The sequence below is a fragment of the Equus quagga genome, chromosome 2, assembly GCF_021613505.1.
Source record: "Equus quagga isolate Etosha38 chromosome 2, UCLA_HA_Equagga_1.0, whole genome shotgun sequence".
NCBI classification, from domain to species: Eukaryota; Metazoa; Chordata; class Mammalia; order Perissodactyla; family Equidae; genus Equus; species Equus quagga.
The window spans coordinates 174245641-174265758 of NC_060268.1; the positions used below are offsets into that span (position 1 = coordinate 174245641).

The following is a 20118-nucleotide window of genomic DNA, read 5'->3' on the forward strand; positions in this document are numbered from 1 at the left end:
GGTTTGATGAGCAGTGCCATGTCCGTGCCCAGGATTCGAACCGCCTGCAGCGGAGCACGCTAACTTAACCACTCAGACACCGGGCCAGCCCCAGTACCGATGGACTTTTAGGTAGCTTTGCCAATTAGAATTGACCTAAGAGTAATTGCTCATACTCCCTTTCTCAAGGGAGCATATCAACATTCTCAAAAAGGACAACTTGATTTTATGAGGTGGGTAGAAGCTGACGATAACTTGTCCCTGTTTTCCAGATGCACTAGCTTTTCCTGTTTTTTTTTCTTTTTTTTTTTTAAGGCTGTTGCGTTTTGAAAAATGGCTGGTCCTAAAATACAGAATTGCCCCAAGTAAATTAAGTTGCAGCCCAAGGCTCTTGAGCCTGGATTGAGATCCCAAACGATCTTCGAGTGAGAAAAGCAGAGAGCGGCAGGCTCTCGTACCTGCAAGCTCCCTGCCCCTTGTCCTCCCTCTGGGCTACAGAGCCTTCTGGAAAGCTGCCGCCTGGCCTGGGTCGGATTGCTCACACGCTGCCGCCTCCCAGGCCAGTGTTCCCAGCCTTAAGCCAATGCACATTTATAGAACACTTCCATGTGATCCCGGGGGAAGACAGAGCGCGGGCGGAGAGCAGTGCTGAAAAGGCAGAACCTCAGGAAGAGAGGGCCTCTGCCCCCTCTGCTCCTCGTGCTAGGAGGATACTGGGTAAGTCAGTCTCAGATTGATGGCTTTATTCCTTTTGAGCAACGTGTGCCTTTAAACTGGTTTGGCTACTGAGATTAGAGGGATAAATGCATTTCTTTCCTTTTTTTCTCACAAAAGGAAATTAAAGGCACATCTGTGCTTCTTTCCGTCCCCCCCCCCCCCCCCCCCCGACTGTCTCCGAAGCCATACGAACTGTGTTTTTTCCTTTCCAAGAAGTTGCCGGTTACTTTTGGTGGGACAAGTCCCTATTGATCTAAGCCTTAGTCTCTTTGTTTCTAAAATAAGGGTTGGCCAGAAGATTACTGAAACTTCTCTGGCCTCTGTTATGATTCTGCCCATTGCAAATTGGATTTTCAAGTATTTATGGTCTGTGGGGTGATGATTTAAGAGAGCCCTTAAGGCCCTCTTTTATGGGAAAAGTTATTTTAAAACTCTGGATGGTGTTGACTTTGACATGTTTACACAGTGTTTCTCTAAACTCAATAAAGTACCTTTCCAGACTTGTTTCTGACCTTGTGGCTGCCAACTTGAGCTGCCCTGTGATCCTGACAAAGACTGTGTGTTTCTGAGTCTGACTCGGTGTCAGTTAAAACTGAATCATCAGATCACACTGAAGGAGGGCGGATTCTAAGCCTCGTGAGAGAATCCTGCAGTTCAGTTAAACACAGAGTGTGAGTGTGTGTGTGTGCGTGTGCCTATGTCATAGGATGTTCCATGAATCAGAAATGCACAGACTGAAATTCCTTATCCCCCTTACACCATGTACAATCTAGTGCATAAGATCTGCATATGTGTGTGTATAGGGGCAAAACACCTCCCAGTTTTAGCTTCTGCTTCCACATTGGCCCCTGTCTTTCCAGTGAATCCCTGTGGGCTGTCTGGGGTTTCCTGCTCTCAGCTCTAGCTGACACTACCCTGGTACTTCCTTCCGCTTCCTCCTACACAGACACCAGTGCAAGGTGGGTCTTGTGGCTGTTGGTGGTTGAGGTTCAGGGGAAACCTTGTCATCTAGTTTTGTTGTAATTGTCCATGGGTTTTTTCTTTTTTTCTATCTAGTTGCTCTGTCTGTTTATATAAGGAGATTTGGGGAGATCTAAAAACTCTGCTGCCACCATCTTCCCAGAATTCTACTTATCAGGTTTTTAATTGCAATCAAGGAGACCAGCTTGCTTCTTTGGTAGCTCCAACAGGTAGTGATAAAGGTCTGGCCCAGAGGCAAAGGAAATGGGAAGGAAGGGGACAATGAAAGAGACATTGGGAAGGAAGAATGTAGAGGGCTTGGTGAGTATATATTGGAAAGACAAGAGGAATGGAGCAGAGGGAAAAATAAAAGATAATCATTCATTCTTCCAATTCAGTCAGCAAACATTTAAGTGACCCCCATGTACCAGACTCTGGGAAGGAGGGTACGGTTGTACGCCACACTCATGTAATCCGGGCCCTCCTGGAGTTTCTGGGCTGGTAGGGATGCAGGTACTAAGCAAGAAATCACCGTGGGGTGCAGAGTCACCATGAGAGTCCCAGGGGATTTGACTGGAAAAACACAGTCCTCTGAACGGAAATGGGAAAGTCAAGGGAGGGGGTGGCTTGGAGAAAGATATCAAATTGACATTTCAAGAGGTTGAGTGGCTGTGAGTCATCTAAGCAGAGACAGCCATCAGAGAGTTAGAAATGCAGTTGGGGTAGAGAGGGAAGTCAGGGCTGGCGGCTAGCTTTAGAGCCTTCTACCTGGGCTCAACAGAGGAAGTTGTGGAAACCAATGGACTGTTCCCAGGAGACCAGGCTAGAAGACCCGATCCTGAATCCCATTAAATGGCTTTACCAAGAGAGCGGGAGGAGCAACTGGAGAAGAAAAAAGAGAATAGGATTTTGTAGCACCTTGTTAAGTGGAGACAGGTTTGAGGAAAGTGGGAGTGACAGTGTCAGATGCTACAGAGATGCTGCAGGAGGATGAGGACTGAGAAAAAGCCAGAGTCTGGGGGTCATGGGCAACTTTGGTGTGTGGTTTCTATCAGGGAATGTTTGGTTGTAAGAAACAAACCCACTCAAAAGGACAAATTAGTTGAGAAGACACAGCTCTGGGCTGTAGCAACTCTTTTCATCCCTCCTTCCCAGCTACCTCTGCTTCATTCTGGTCTGAGCGTGGACTGGTCTCCTCTGCTGGGCCCCAGGTCCCACTCCTCCCTCAGGTCAGCACGCACAGGCTCCGGGTTTCTCTGACACAGATTCCAGCTCCCATTCCTCATCGCCTTGTGACTTGTGGCCTCTCTCGACTGACTTCCAGGGCCCCTATCAAATATCCAGAGAATCTGAATGGTCCAGCTGAAGCCGGAATCGACCGCTATTTCCATTAGCAGTGTCTAGGAAATGGGTTGGTGTGATGGGCCAAGACCATTCAGTCAGTGAGTGAGGGGGTGTGGGGAGTAGGGGGAGAATGGAGGATGAACAGTTTTCAGAGTAAAGGACAAAGGCAGGCCCTCAAAAGTTGCCTGCTCAAGTGCGTGATTTCATGGGAGTGGAGAAGTGAAAGCTGGGTTGCTAACATCGGTGCTACCAATTCATACGAAGTTGTGTATTTAATGGCCAGGAGTATGCTGGGGGTAGGTGACAGCACTGAGTGGCTAATAGGAAAGGGTGAGAGCCAGGACAAATGCAGTTCACTAGACTGGGGATTATGGGGCAGTAGAAAACCAAACTCACTATGATGCTGACCCTGGCCCAGTGCTCTGACTCCCAGGGAGACCACAAAGCTCAAATGAGATTTGTCCATCTCAGCGCAGGAGGGTCCATCCCAGCCCCAAAGGCAGAGCACGGGGACCAAGACTCCACGTGGTGAGGCAGCAAGAGAGCAGCCTGACACTGCCCAAAACACTGACACAAGAAGACTGTTATTCGTGGGCTTGCCTGTAACCTTTGAGGGTCACTGGGCAAACCACGACCCTTGTCCCAGGGTGCTCAATTCAGCTTAGAATTCTTAGCGTTCAGAAGAGGTACATATCAATGTGTTTTTATAATCCTAGCTGCTGTGGCAAGTTCCTGCATGTGTTTCAATCCTATGAAATGCCCGTGTATAGCAGGAGCAACTCAAGATAGTTGCCACCTTGCCAACGTTTCATAAATGTTGTTAATGAGAGTGTTTAAAATTGACATGGTGGAGAGAGTGGCTGGGATGAGTGAATGCTCTGAGTTTGTAACCTAAAAAGGGGAAATTCTGCTGCACACTCAAGTCAGGAAACAGCCTCGGCAGAGACCTGTGCCAGATCTGGTGCCAAAGAATTATAAAGAGATTAAACCCAGCGACACAGGCTGGTGTTCTAGCAAAGAGAGCTAACTTTCTGTAGTCAAACTGCTGACATTTGTGTAAAGTTCAGGAATTACTAAAATTGGTTGTGTCTCAGTACTCTGAGGCTCCAAAGAAATATCCAGGCTTTACCAAGGACTGACTCTCCCCAGAAGAGTTACCTTTGATGCTTATCAAATTCCGAGTTGCAAGACTTAGCCCGTGAAAGAAGATTTCATTCTGGTTGTGCACATTATGTGTGAAACAAGTGTGAAGAGTATGGATGTGGGTGAAGCTGGAGTGATCATTTCTAAGTGGGGCCAAATCTTTCATTTTGAGGGGACAAAATTTTGTAGGTGACTCTGTGAGCTTAAAAAATGTGGCTCTGTATTCGCTTTCGGTCATTCAAAAAGCCATTCCTGTGACGCGCTTCTGCTGACACTGATAATGAGGTTCAAGTTAGGATCTGACAAAGTTATTTTGCATCTCATATTTCATAGCAAACAGATGAGACAACCAATCCTTGAATCCCGGTAGTCACAAGACCATCCTCTCATGTGTTCCAGTTCTTTGCAGAGCGTTTGGTGATGTTATTGTTTGCACTGCCTGGTGGAAGTTTCCTGTTTGGCATTTGTTGTATGTGCTTCCCTCTCCCCCAACACCAGCCTGCTCTATGCCCCGGGACTGTCAATGATTTTGCAGATGCCTCCTCCTCATTTAGCATAAACAAAGAGATTCAGGTTGGCTTATCTTGGTCAACAGGTATAGGGGGAAATGATGCAACTACAGATGCCAATGTTGGAGAAGCAACTAGATAGAGAAGGAACAATGCCCACGGGCAATCTGTCTTTAGTACCAGAGCTTCTTGTCAGATGGGCAGATCCTAGTCATAGGGAATTCAGGAAGTTATCCTTTGGGAGATGTATTCATACATGGCAAGATCAGTCCTCAGGCCCACGTTCTGGAAGCCAGGTGGTAGTGGTCAGACACATAGTCCTAGGAACCAAACCATCATGAATGGGAGAGACGGGCTGACCTAGGACTTGGGAAGCAACACTTGGACTTCAAGGTCCGTTGGAGGTGCTGGGTCTCACATCTGAAGTTCAAAAAGGAAATTTGGTTCAGAAAATGCAAATCTAAAGTAGCTAATTTCCTGGCAGACCACCTTGATGCATGCTTAGGAAGGGCTGACCCAATTACAAAGCTCGCCATTGCAGGGCAAAGGCTGAGTCAGCCAGGACTGGCTCAGGAACTGGAGAGGACCCTAGTCACAAATGAAGGAGGAGGGCTTTCTTTTCCTCCCTCCCACTGTCGCTCCTTTCCTTCCTTAATCTTTCATTACGGACTTTTCAAGCATGCACAAAGGTAGAGAGAATGTTATAAGAATCTTTATATACCCATTATTGGTTTCAATAATTACCTACAATGGCCCATCTTAATTCATTTATTATTTATTCTTTTTTTTTTTTTTTTGAGGAAGATTAGCCCTCAGCTAACATCTGCTTCCAATCCTCCTCTTTTTGCTGAGGAAGACTGGCCCTAAGCTAACATCCGTGCCCATCTTCCTCTGCTTTATATGTGGGATGCCTGCCACAACTTGGCTTGATAAGTGGTGCATAGGTCCACACCCAGGATCTGAACCGGCAAACCCCGGGTCACTGAAGCAGAATGTGCAAAGTTAACCACTACACCACCAAGCCTTAATTCATTTATTACTCCACTTTCCATTAATGTCTGTCCCCCCTAACTGCCATATTGTTTTAAAGTAAATCATTCCATCATTCAATCAGTAATATTTAAGTATGTATCTCAATAAGATGAGGACTCTTTTTTGTATGTGTATAACCATAATATTATCATACCTAAAAAGTAAAAAATAATTCCTTAATATTAAAAGTCCTGTCAGTGTTCAAATATCCTTCATTGTCTCTCTCTCTCTCTCTCTCTTTTTTTTTTTTTTTTACAGTTGGTTTATTTCAATCAAGATCCAAACAAGAACCACAAATTGCTTTGGGTTGATATATCTCTTAAGGCATTTTTCCATTTTTTCCCCCCCAAGTTTTCATAGCTCTTCCGTATCCTCCACTATATATATTGTCCAGAAATTTCCTATGTCCTCCACCATTATATCTATCTTTTCCTGTAAATTATTTTTGTCAGGGTTATAAGAGTTATTATTATTATTATTGGTTTGTTTTGTTTTGTTTGCTGAGGAAGATTCACCCTGAGCTAACATCCATTGCCAGTCTTCCTCCTTTTCTTTTGTTTTGCTTGAGGAAGATTAGCCTTGAGCTAACATCTGTGCCAATCTTCCTCTATTTTGTATGTGGTATGCTGCCACAGCATGGCTGATGAATGGAGTAGGTCTGTGCCCAGGATCCGAACCCCCAAACCTGGGCCACCAAAGTGGACCATGCAGAACCCTTAACCACTTGGCCACAGGGCCAGCCCCAAGAATTATTTCTAAGTCTTTGTCTGCTACTTCCAACCTCTTGGTCATCTGTGTGTCTGCTTATATTGATGGTTCTCTCACTTGATTATAGGTCATATTTTCCTGCTTCTTCATATATCTAGAAGCTTGTTATTGTATATTGCATATTGTAGATAGATGCTGGATTCTGTTCTTTTCCAACAAATAGTTTTGTATTTTCTTCTACCAGGCAGTTAAATTACTGGGAGATTGCCTGTAGAGGCTTAGTTTTAGACCTTGTCAAGGTAGGTCTGTTTTGATTTAGCACTTATTCCTAGGGCATAATCCTTAGTCCTGGGATATAGTCCTTATTCTTCAGCCTTGGTTCTTCTGGAGTTTCAGTGAGAAGCTTGAGGTATTCACCAAGCCCCTCTAACTCAATGGGACTTTAACTCCAAACTGCCTTCTTGGCGCTGAATAGAAGCTGAAACCACTCTTAGATCTCTCAGCTTCCAGCCATTGCTTTTTCCTGAATTCCTTGGAGCTCACCCTGAGTATGTGCATTTTAGGAATTAGCCAGAGATCTGAGGGGAATTTGTGTGCAGATTTTGGGACTCTCTTTCTGTGGTTCCTTCCTTTATGAGGATCCCCCCTCAATTCCAGTCTCTCTGGCAGGCTCAAATTCTGTTTCTTCAGCTTAGCAACAGTGCACCTTTCTGCTTGGGTTTTGCCAGTTTTGGTATGTTTCAAATTTTTGAACTCTAAGGAGGTCAATTTTGGTAATTACCCTGAATTTCCCTGGGAAATTGTACATTTCATGCATTTTTTATTTGCATAGAAGTCTGCCAAACTCTCTCTTATAATTTTAAAAATTTCTTCCATGACAATGGCTATTTCCCTCTTGTCATTTTTTGTTTTGTGTATTTGTGCTTCCTCCTTTTCTCTTCTTCATCAAGTTAGCCAATGATTTTTCTATTTTATTAATTTTCTGAGGAACTATGATTTTGCTTTGTTCTTTAGATTGCTGATTTTTCTATTCTTTACCTCATTAATTTCTGCTTTCGTCTTTATTATTTTCTTCTTTATACTTTCCCCGATTTGTTTTGTTTTTCCTTTCCTAGTATTTTGACTCAGGAATTTAATTTATTTTTCTTATTTCATTTTCAAAGATAAATATGTTTAGTACAATGAATTTTCTACTGACCACTGCTCTAAATAGATCCCCTATTTTCTTATTTAACCTTTTACTATCTAGGATATTAGGGTCCCCTCTCAGTATCCTTTAACACTCACTCATTGCCTATAACAATGAGCTTGTTCTGGTTTCCTCTTTCCCTCTCTGTCTTCTCCCAGTTTTTAGGTGCATTATTTCCTACTTTGTTAAATGAAATAATGTCCATGCATTAGTCTTCCATCCTCGCCCTTCCATCTTTGTTTTAGTCTTACATGTACATTTATATATATATATATATTTTTTTAAAGATTTTATTTTTTCCTTTTTCTCCCCAAAGCCCCCCCCCGGTACATAGTTGTGTATTCTTCGTTGTGGGTTCTTCTAGTTGTGGCATGTGGGACGCTGCCTCAGCGTGGTCTGATGAGCAGTGCCATGTCCACGCCCAGGATTCGAACTAATGAAACACTGGGCCGCCTGCAGCGGAGCGCGCAAACTTAACCACTCGGCCACAGGGCCAGCCCCCATTTATATATTTTTTAATCCTCATCATCAGTCCTTTTACTAAAGTTTTCCCAGTCATTTCTTGGTTAGATGAAATGCATTATTTAGTAGATTCCCCAGGATGGAATCTGATGGGAGCAGAATTCAGTAAGTTATTATACGTTGAAAACTGTTTTTCTCTAGGCTTAATATACAAAGGACAGCTTGGCTGGATGTAAAATCCTTGGTTCACACTTTAGTTCATTGGGGCCTTTTTAATACTGCTCCATTGTTACTTTGCTTTGTGCATTGATTTTTTAAAAAATATGATGCCAGTCTAGTACTTTTGGTTTTGTAAATTATTTGATATTTCTCTCTGGAGGTCACAAGTATTTTATCTTTTATATTTGAAATCTGATAGTTTTACTAGGATCTATCTTGGAATTGATTATTTTGGGTAAAATTTTCCAAGAATCCAGTGAATCCTTTCAATGTGTAGATTCAAGTATTTTTCTATTTCTGGAAAGTTTTCTTGGATCAAGGTTTTAAATATTAGCTCTTGGGCCGGCCCAGTGGTGCAGCGGTTAAGCGTGCCCATTCTGCTTTGGCGGCCCAGGGTTCACAGGTTCAGATCCCGGGTGCGGACATGGCACCGCTTGGCAAGCCACGCTGTGGTAGGTGTCCCACATATAAAATGGAGGAAGATGGGCACAGATGTTAGCTCAGGGTTAATCTTCCTCAAAATAAATAAATAAGTAAATAAATATTAGCTCTGTTCTATTATTTCATTTTTATTTCAGAGACTTCAATAATAGGAATCTTACTCCTTTGTCTGTCTCCCATTTCCATCCTTTCTCTCTCACCCTTTTGGCTGCTTTCTTCTGTCATTTCTCATTCTCTTCATTATTTTCCTGATTCTTCAATGCTCTTCATTAAATTTTTATTTAAATCTATTCTTTCTTGGATGCCTTGTGATTTATTTGTTTCTGAGTTAATTGAGCTGTTTTCTATTTCCTTCCTGAGTACAATCCACAATCTTTTCATTTCTCCCTGACTTGTCCATTTCTATTTGCATATTGGAATTTCTCATTCACGGTGTTTTACATACGCTCAGAGAATATTTGATTCTGTTGGGTGTACTGACTTGTGCTTTTGTTCTACTTCTTAGCTGTTTTGGGGGCATGGGAAAGATTTTCCTCAGTGATATGTGTGAAATGTTGTCTCCTGACATTTTGGTTTTTTGCAATAGCTCTGTATGGATTTGTTGACCTTCATCCTGTCCCTTTTTATAGCCTTGGGGTGCTTCCCAGGGTTCCTCGTTTAACAGTGCCCTGTTCCGTCTGTAGAGCGGAGTCCATGTTTGGTGGGGTGGGGTGGGAAGGTTTTGTGAGTCTTCCGATTTTGTGGTTCTCTTTTTTCTTGCTGGACTCTAAATTTTCTCTTTTTCTTTCTTTTCCCCATTCAACACCCGGTTGCCGTAGTGTGCTTCTCCCGTCCTTTTTGCTTTTTATCCTCCCCTAGAGCAATGCATTTGAAGATGACCCCTTTACGTTGTGCCTATCCCTTTAAATGCCCTGTGCTTTGAGGTCCCTCCCCTGTGTCCCTGCTCTGACCTGCCCAGATGCCTTTTTTAGTATTCTTCTGATTTAGGATGGACTTCATCATTCTGACAATAATTTGAGATCAACTTAGGCTCCATTCATTAGCTTCCTTCTTCTGGTCTTCTCCACCATTTTCCTGGGAAACTAAGTCTGCCTGTGTCTCCACGAAGATTTGTGGTGGGATGAGGGTGGGAACGTGAGAAACTGCTCGGGGATGCTCTGACTTCTCTCCTTTCAGTCACAGGTACTTTGAAGGATGCTTAAACTTCTCTGTCTTCTTGCCCTGTCTTCAGTCATACTGAGGGCCTGGTTTTTGCATACATTTGCTTTCTGCTTTTCATTGTTTTCTACCATTCTTGGAGGGAATTTTGGGAGTCAGGTAGCTGGATGCCTCTGTTGTTTTCAGCTACCTCAAATGCTAATTTGGAAAACAGGCAAATATGAGTAAGACGTTCTTTTTTGTTCTTGCTGGAAAGAAGTATAGACTGATCAAAAGGTACTTAAAGTCTTGTTGATAAGGACTCTTAAATTATACGCAGTCATGCGCTGCATAACAACGTTTCGGTCAATGAGGGACCACATATGCGACTGTGGTCCCATAAGATTAGTACTATGTAGCCTGGGTTTGTGGTAAGCCATACCATCTAGGTTTGTGTAAATTCACTCTATGATGTTTGCGCAATGATGAAATTGCCTAATGACTCTTTTCTCAGAACACATCGCTCTTGTTAAGCAATGCGTGACTCTAACGATTATTACTGACCTTAATTTTTTAAGGATAAATTTACAATAAACTTATCTGAGGAACAGAAGTTTTACATAAAATTGCCTGATGTTAGCTGAAACTCTAAATCCTAATAATTGCATTTGCAAAGTCTTATTATGTCATAGAGAAGGCAAATATCTTTATTTTCTTAGTTCAGCTCTAACATATGGCTCATCAATATTAATATCTTTGCCTCTGATATAATTAGCCCTGATTCCCCCTTCTACACTCAAGATCTCTCTGGTGTTGTTTGCATTGAAACGGCCTCCCCGCCCCTCATTCCATTCTCCCCACACCCTCCCCTTAGCCCACAGTTCCCAGTGATGTTGATACTGTATTTGATTTCCAAAAATGACAGCACAGTTCAGCTTTTGGATTCAAACTGATGTCTGAATTTTTGTGGGTTTCAACAGCTTGTTTTCATAAAAAATATGGTTTTGCTAATCTCCAGTTTGCAGAGAAGGACTATATGGAAATTGGGAGAAAGGGGAACCTTATATTTGAATGTCATCAAGTATCTGTTTTAGCAGGAAAAAGGAGACTGCTCACTGCAAATCAATATGCAGCTTCTTGTTCCATTTTGGGCTAAGGGGCTATGAGTGGTTTATAACACAGGATGCGCAGAGCCTCACCCACAGAGAGCTGTGAGCAATGAGGTTCAGTCTGGCATAGACTAAGGTGGCTCTCGGGGTCCCCAGTCAAGGGGCCATGTTTGCAAATTGTCATTTCACCACCAGAGAGGGATTTGATCCATCCATCGATCCTCCCTCACATGGCATCCTTTGTGACCCAATGCACAGATCTTCAAGACGGCCAGCCAGACTTGGTCCAGGCTGGTATCAAGGATGGTTAAATGGACCCTCTGGGGGAAATCTTATCAGTTAGATTTTGCCATGTAACAAACCACCCCAAAACATGGTGGTTTAGGACAATAACCATTTATTCAGCTTCTGACTCTGTGGATTGGCAATTCGGCCTGGGCTCAGTGGCTTCTCTGGGTATTCTCACGGCCTCAGCTGGGGTCCTTCATGTGTCTGCGGGAGCTGTGGGCTGGCTAGCTGATGGCCACCACTCATCAGCCACGAAGATGAGAGAGCTGATGATTCAGTGCAGTCCCAGAACAGGACAAATTTAGGTGGGCCCTTGAGTAAAGGCCTGTAGCCCAGTCTAAGATGATGGTCCATAAAGTCAGCTACATTGTCCCTTCTTGGTCCTCAGGCCTCACCACTGACCATTGCCCAGCCCATGACTAGTGGCCTCAATATTATCCAGAGCCCTGGGATAATGTCTCATGGAATCATGGCAGAATCTAGGTTACGGAGCAATAGAAATTACTTTCCAGTGATCCAGTATAACCTCTCCAGAGGACATGCCTCAGGAAGCAGTGAGTTTCCCATCACTAGAGGCATTCAAGCAGATCCAGAGATTCCATGATTAGCTCCAGTTTCTGGTGTAGAGGTTCAAAACTTAGACAGAATCACCAACAGAGGTACCTGGCATCTGTCCTCAACGAACCAGATTCCAGCTGATGAGCTAGACCCTTTAAGACCTGTCTCAGACATCAAGGACATGAGACCCCAGATCTCCCCAGTGAAAGGCAGCACAGGGCTGCAAAGCTCTCCTCACTCAAGAATCCTCTTTGCTTCTTGAGAGATCCTCTGACCCCAGTTTGACTGCAGCCTTCCCACCTCCCCCACCACACCGTGTCCTTGCTCACCTGGCCCTCCGCATGCTCTCCACCCTGAATGTTATGCTGGCACGGTCCCTGGCCCCATTTCCGATCCTGCCAACCTGACTGTCGGGCACCCTAAGTCCATCCCCCATCACAGTTCTCTGGTTTCAGTACCTTCCTGCATGATCTAACCAACTGCAGGTCCAGGCTGACTCCCACTCACCTTATTCTGAAACCTCATTGGCCATTCCAGGCAGAGACAAACGATAAAAATGAGATATGTGTTTTTAAACGGCTAAAACTTGGAAAAAAACTTAGTATCCACTGCAGCTATTAAATATGATGTCATAGGCATGGGGAAATGTTTTTGATGTGTTACCTTTACATGAAAAAAAAGAAAGTATCAAAAAGAGTACAGACAGTATGCATGATCCCGGATTTTGTTTTTGTGGATTTTATTTAAGTTTATAAATGTATGCTTACCCAGATGTCAGTTGGGGTTTCCTTGCCCCTTTTAGCTTTGAGCTGAAGTCCATGACTGCTGGATCTGCACAGTGCTCCCCAAGGTTGCTGTGGATTCCCCAGGCTTATACGTCCTGGTCCCCTCTGCCTTCAGACTCCTGCTTTACGCCGTCTCTGTTCTGTTCCATGTTGTATTGACCCAGACACGAATAAAGTGCAGCCCCTTCTTTAAGGTCCCCCCCTCCCCAACCCCAACCCCTGCCAAAAACAAAGCAAAGTGCTCACAAAGCATTCGTGAAAGTAGTATGAAGATCTGGGGGCAGAGAGAGGACGGCTTTGCCTACACTAAAGGAAAATAACTTCAAAGTGACATTAGGCATCCTTGTTATTCAACTGTCCTCAGTCCCTCCACTTCAGGGGAAGTTCCACCAGCCCTTCATCCCAGCGTTCTCTATCTCACACCAGCATCCAGGTGGAGCACCCCCGTTCCTCTCTCTGCCCCATGTCCTCCTCTCTGACCATCCACCTCGGGAACCAAACCTCAATTACTCTCATTTCACATGGCAGTGAAGTGACCGCCTCATTTTACCGAGCATCAGCTCCCGTCAATGCTCCACACCTGCACGGATTAAATCAAGTTCTTTCCCCAAACAAAACCTGTTCCTTCCCAAGAGGAAGCCTATGCTAGCCTTGTCAGCACGCCCAGGCTAGCCTGCTGGAGGATGAAGGAGAGCTGAGATGCTCCAGCCAACAGCTGGAGCTCTTTCGGTTTGGGCAAGTTACCTAATCTCTCTGGCCTTAAGTTTGTCATCTGTGAAATGAGGGCGTTAGGTCAGGGCAGCCTCTCCACAGCCAGCTGGTGGCTCACCGGTGTGCAGGCAGGTTACAGGAGCTCCAAGACTTCAATTCCCTCAACTCTTGGTGTAGCCAGCTGGGGGCTGGGCAGTGGGTGAGACCTCAAGCGGCCTTGTCCCTTTCCCAGGTCAGGGGCTGTATAAACATGGTCATATTCTGTGCCAGGATGTGAAAGGCTGGGAGGCCCTGTGCCAGAGCAACGGTCCCTTCTAGTTCTAACGGTCTGTGGTAGAGATTGGTGTTTGGCTGACAGGAAGTCTAGGTTCTGATTAGGTGATGATTTGTTGCTGTTGGTGGTGGTGGTGAATCCTAGACGGCATCGTATTAAAGTGAGGACCGATGAACGGCGTGGACTCACTTTCCTCCTTCATGTAGTTGAGCAGACTGGTTGGATTCCAGCGCAGAGAGTCCTGCACCAGGAGAAAGTAGACCTGGGTGTGGATCCCAGAGCCGGGTCAGGAACAGGAACCTCCCAGTTGTTTTAACAGAGAGAACTGAATACAAAGAATTGTTCTCTAGCGAAGTGCAAAGGCAAATAGCAAAGTCTAAGGTAGAAAGGGAGGAAGCAACTGTAGGAACCAGCTACCACCCTTGAGGCCGGGGGAGCAAAGAGAAGAAGATGGAATTATTAAAATTTAGAAGCTTAGAGGGAGGCCCCCCAGAAGGGAACCTCAGACCTCTGCGGAGGGGGCTCCAGACTCCGGAGGCCGGGCCATGAGGCTGGCTCGGTAAGTGTTGGGAAAACTGCAAACTGGATTCCCTGCTGCCATGGGGGTAAAGCAGGGAGGCCGGGAGATGCTCCCAGAAACAGGGAGCGGACAGGAAGGACTGTGCTCTCCTTCCTCCTTCCTCCTCCAGTCTCTGCCCTTCCTGGCGGAGCCTTATAGGAGCAGTTGGCAAGGCAGAAATGGGGTTTGCAGAGTCCCCCAGCATCTGAAGGTGGTGAGTTTGGAGCTGAGAAACAATAGCTTAACTGGCCCAGCCTCTCGCCAGCAGAGGGGGAGGTCAGCCTTGTCTCGGATCTCCGGGTCTTGAGAGCAAGTGATTGCTGAGCTCCTCATAGCCCTCACAGCTCCACGACTGGACTTTCACATCAAAATTTCTCAGAGAATGTGGGAGGCCTCAGCGACGCGGGAGGGAAGGGGACGGGAGGCTAAGGGCAGAGTGTGAAGGAAGAGCTGTCATTTCGCTCAAACCCCACAGAGCAGGCAGATAGTTGGTGCTTGTGAAGGTCGCCTGCCAGAGCAGAAAGCAGGCAATGTCTCTTAATAAATCTCTTCCCCAGGTTACGGCTGTTTGTTTATATTAAAACGGGAACATGATAACAGGGCTATAAGTAGCTCCGTGCTCAGCTGTGCAAGGTAGAGAGAACAACTGAATTCAGCCCCTGGAGGGAGAAGCTGAGGTCTCCTGCCGCCTGGGATGGGGGCTGGCGCCAAATGCGGGAATGGCAACTGGCTCAGGTCGCTCGCTGGGTTGGTGGAGGAGCCAAAGGAGCTGCAGGGTCAGGTGAACCTGAGCTCACCCTCGGTGAGCAAACAGAATCTGGAATCCTCTTGTCGGCGCCTCCCACATCCTTGGCTGCTGCAGGACCTGACTGGCTGGAGGCCGCTGTGGCCGGAGCGGCAGGAAAGGTAGGTCTCATCTGACCTCGCTGGTCTGGTCTGGAGGTGACTCCAGAGCCTGCAGAGGCCTGGTCAGGCAGAGCCTGCCTTTCTGAGTCTACTTCTGGTTCCAGACCTTGCTTGCTGTGAGATGTTGGGCAAATCACTTCCACTCTCTGGGCTTCAGCTTCCTCCTCTGTGAAAGGAGGTGTTGGAGAAGATGACCTCCAGGTCTTTCCAGCACTAAATTATTCAATGCAGGAGAAAAATCAAAATTTCTTAAGCCCTTAAAACAGATACATTGCTATTACATACAAAAAAGAGCTTTTTCAATAGAGAATAAAAAAAACCCTGACTAGAAACCTGATGCGACTGTCTGACTCCTCAATAGATCCCAGTAGGCTGTTCTCACAGGACAGTGGGAGGTTAGCTGCAAAACCTCTTGAGCCTCCATGTTATCGTGGATGAAACGGGGCCTGCATGATCTTGTGTCCGACGCCCCAGCTCCCTGCACCTCCCCACCCTCCACCCAGCGGTGAAATGGGGCGTCAGCCCAGCCTGGACGTCATAATGTGGGTTTTGAGCCGCGGCCTCTGTGCACGTCCTCCTTCTGCATAGTTTAACTGCTCTGTCTGTCCTCATGTTTCCATGTCCCTTCCTGTTTCAGACTTGGTCCCTGGCCCCATGTCCCCAGTCATGCTCTTGGCTCCCCTCAGCAATACTTCTGGCTACCCAGCCCTGCTGGGCTGCCTCAGCCATGACGGTTAGTCACCCAGCCCAAACCTGGACTTGCTACCCTCTTCCCAGATCAGTGAGGGGGAATCCATAAGCTGGGAGCTTCTCAACCAGATTTAGATGCCAAAAGCTGGAAAACACACACTTTACTACAGAGTTAAATGAACAACAGACAGAGGCAGTCAATTACCTTGAACTCTGTACAAGAATCTTCCAAAGTGGCAGCATCGCATCGTTCATCGTGCGCAAGGTTCGGAGCCTACCAGACTCCATCCTTCCTCTTACTCTCTGCTGGTCTTTTGTCATGCCTCTTGACCTCTCTGGGCTTTGGTTTTTCATCTATAAAAAAAGAAAACCCCTACCCCATAGCTTTGCTGTCTTAGACATACTGTTAGCACTTCACAACACTTAGCACGAGGAAAGAGCTCAAAATTTATAAAATGCATGAATAAGTGAATTAATGAATCAAAAGACTGTCCTGGTTTATATTTAGGGTCTTTTATGGCTGTGACGATGTGACACCAATACACCAGTTGAAAAATAAAAATTCTCCCAAGCAGCTGTCTTTTAAAACGAATTATACATTTTAATCTCCAAGAGACTAGGTGAGGTTTGGCTGGCTGTTTAGTCTCCATACACAGAGCAAGTGGGTAGAAGAAACCTCCGTGAATTCAGTCTTGCTTGTGGCAAGCCGGCTTGAACTAATGAGAAGCCTCAACCAAGGATGGTTTTTGAAGAAGCGCTGTTTCATGCCCCGAGGACAGAGAGGCGCCCCACCTAAGTGTCCATCTGATGCCCAGCATCGGCCACACAGAGGGGCAGGACTGAAATGACGTGCCACTAGCCCAGCAAATACTTCATTGTAAGTGGCTTGGTCAAAAGCTCTTGAAACTTTCTTCTTCTCAAGCCTATGTTATAAATTTTCTTAGTCAACGTTTGTTTCTTCTAGTTCACAAGTCAGTTAGCTGAGCTGCTATTCAGATGCACTGATTTCTAAATTAGCAGTGTCTGAATTCCTGATTTTACTGAAAGGATAATAAGAAGGCAGTATAAGCTTTGTTTCACTGAGAGATTTGCCTGTTGGAGGCTCCAAAGAGACCCATTGCCGATAATAACATAATAGCCAACGGTTTATCTAGTGCTTGATCGATTCCGAGAGCTTTACAGAAATTCACTCCCCACAGCCACGTGAGGTCGGAATTGTTCTGATTCCCATTTTAGAGATGACAAAACCAAACACAGAGAAGTTAAATAAAATTTGCAGAGTTTATACATCAGGTGAGCGGTAGAGGTGGCGTTTAAATGGTGGTAGTCTGGCCCCCCAGGATCTGGTTCTTGATCACAGCCCTTTACTGCCTCCCACGGGAGGTTGTCCCAGAGATACACGAGGGAAGCCACATACACGTGCATTTAGCCATCTAGGGGCTGGGGATGGAAACCTGCTCAGTTACTTGATGTCTGGTTTGGAGGAAGACAGCACCAAGAGAGGGAAGTTGATCTGCCAAGGACACGTGAAGACAGTAAGTCATGGAGACTGAAGTTGGGGTCCCCTCCAACTACTGCCTCAGGGAAAGGGGGTCGTGGCTAAGGAATGTGGGCACTCTGGGTTCCAAAGTGCCCAGCATCTGGACCTGTCCCCTGTGCCTGGGCAATCTGTCATTATAAGACACAGAGCTCCTAGGACGGAAGCTGGAAAGTCCCTATATTCATTTGCTGTCTTCCCTAGTGGCACTGGCAGCTTCTGGTGCCAGGTGGCAGCCAGGACAGCAGTGGTGTCACGTGTCGGTGATGATGCCCCGTGTCTAACAGCCAAGGTGGTGCTTCAGAGGCCAGTGGTGGCAGCAACAGGGAGGCCAGCAGCCACCCGTGAAGCTGCAGAGTTGCCTGAGAGGGTGGCTCATGGAGGGAATTCACATTGCAAATTGAATATTGAATATCGAAACTTCTCCACCTTCAAAGTCCTCAGGAACCAGCTCTTTCTCTGTGTTTGCCCACCTGTCAAAGACCTGCCTGGGATTGCGCTTCATTCCCAATTGGCTCACCCAAGATATTTTGCTTAAAAAGATTCTCTTCCCTGGAAGAATTCTCTTGTGATTTGGGGGCGAGGGGGATGAGAGGGCAAACCTTATTTCTTATCCCTCTAACCCTTAATCATACAGAAACCTGATATTAATAAACACAAAAGCAATAGTTTTCAAATTTTTTGCCCTGGTATTGGAATTCTTTTTTCAAACAATATCTTAGGCAGAACCCCAAGATGTGACATATGTTTACTTCAAAAAATTGAGGTGAAATTCACATAACACAACCATTTGAAAGGGAGCAATTCAGGGGCATTTAATACATTCACAATGCTGTGTGCCTCTACCTAGTTCCAAAACATTTTTATCATGCCAAAGTAAAACGCTGAACCCGTCAATAGTTACTCTCCCTTCCCCCAGCCCCTGACAACCACCAGTCTGGTTTCTGTCTCTCTGGATTTGCCTATTCTGAACATTTCATATCAATGGAATCACACAATATGCGCCCTTTGGGTCTGGCTTCTTTCACTTAGCATAATATTTGCGAGGTTTGTCTGAGTTACAGCATGCACCAGAATTTCATTCCTTTTTACGGCTGAGTAATATTCTGGGGTATGGATAGACCATATTTGCTTTTCCATTCGACTGTTGGAACATACACACTTCTGCTCTGTTTGAACCAGAAGTGGGCACTGAGCTCCCCTCCACATCCAGCTTTCCCTCCAAGGAGCTCCTGACCCTCCTCTGTGCTTGGAGAGACACCTGGTCTCAAGGAAGCCTTTGTTGAAATGCTGACTTGTTCCCCTGGAGGAGCCGCATCTTGTAGTAGGGATGAGGGGCTTCTGCAGCATGAATGAAAGGCTCTGACACCATAGAAAGAAACTCACTGCATTCATGCAAAGGAGTGGCCAAGTGGTAATAACTGGAGAAATCCCAGGAGTTGGGGTGGCTGCCCTGCAGTCCCACCCTACAGCCACAGGGCCTCCTCCACCCGAGCTGGGCAGGTCTGCCTATCAGCGATCCAGGCCAGCCTGCTGCTTTTTATGACTTCACTTGTTGAAACTCAAGCCACGCCTCGGTGAGTACATTCTGCCCACACCAGCCCATAAACAGGTGCCAGACTGCTGGCGTCATTGTATTTCCACAAGTTTTCTTTGTCTTTCCATATTTACGGCGGAATTTTCCCAGGTGCAAACAGGAAGACCCTTGAGCATTTCACTCCTTTCTAGAAAGAAAGGTTTGTCCCCTGCTCTCAAGCATAAAGGGCGAGCGAATGATTCACGGCGTCCTGCTCCCGGGACGGGACAGCAGTCCTGCTCCCTTAGGTGCAGCCAATCAGATCACAGGGCCAGTTTTAGTTTGGATAAGCCTCTTCTGAAAGAAGCCCTGCGAAAGTAATAACTGGCTAAATCCTCTGTCTGAAAGGCCCCGGACGCGATGGGCTGGGAAACGCTGAGTCCACAGTTGTGTCGCCGCGGTGGCTGCACGGCCCCCGCGCAGGTATGAAGCACAGCTGGTTTGTGTCAGTGTCGAGGGTGGAGACGGGCTGTTTGCCCAACTGGTTGAGGTGAGTCGGTGCCTAGGCTCAGACCTCACCCGCTCCTGAATGGAGGAGGAGAAAGTCCAATCGCTGAAAAGCAGACTTTCGTGGGCTGCAGCCTCCAAAGTCGGAGACCACCCCCGAACGTAAGTAGACGCACAGACGCGCGGGCCTCCTCTCTGGTCCTGGGGAAGCCCCAGGGAGGGGCAGGTCTGGAGTCGCCAGGAGAGCACCAGTGCAGCCAGGCCTTCCCTCTGTGGTTCTGAAATTTACACGGGGCCGGAAGTAGCTGTGCCGCTGTCTTCAGTCTATTACCTGTTTAAAAAGCTAGTTAGGATGTTCTGATTCTTAATACAATTACTGAATTTTATTTGGTGAAGGAGCTTCAAAAATTAATATTACATTGAACCATATGACATGCCAGCTGCGTGTGGTTCATGCCGTCGGGTCAAGGAGTTACAGTAATTGATGAGGGCATAATGCTTGTAACACAATGTAATTTTCTAAAGAGGCATCATTTCCCAAAGGAGCATAAAAAATAAACTGAAGTGATAATTTTAAGTAAATGAAGTTTTTATATTCTGTAAAAGTGAGTCTATGATTTTTTTATTTTGTCCATCTTACAAACAGCGAGAAACGATTAAGGAATTGTATCCTTTTGATTAAAGGCTTAGGAGTGAGAGAATTGATCACTACAGTGACGTCACTCACAGTTTTCTCAGTTTGGGGGCATTTTAATTGGGCCTGCTCAAAACACGTTTTCTTTTCCAGCGACTGTTCTTTACACATAGTGCTTGGTACTACTAAATCAATGTTGGTCGA

At 45.9% G+C, this 20118-nt stretch overlaps 1 protein-coding gene across 1 annotated transcript in view; it reads left to right on the plus strand.

Moving 5' to 3' along the window:
- Positions 1 to 594: 594 nt before the first annotated feature.
- Positions 595 to 20118, plus strand: part of TACC2 (transforming acidic coiled-coil containing protein 2) — a 208950-nt gene continuing 189426 nt past the window's right edge. The window contains exon 1 of the mRNA XM_046653949.1: positions 595 to 696. The gene's annotated coding sequence lies outside the window, so the exon portion shown is untranslated. The remainder of the gene's footprint in view (positions 697 to 20118) is intronic.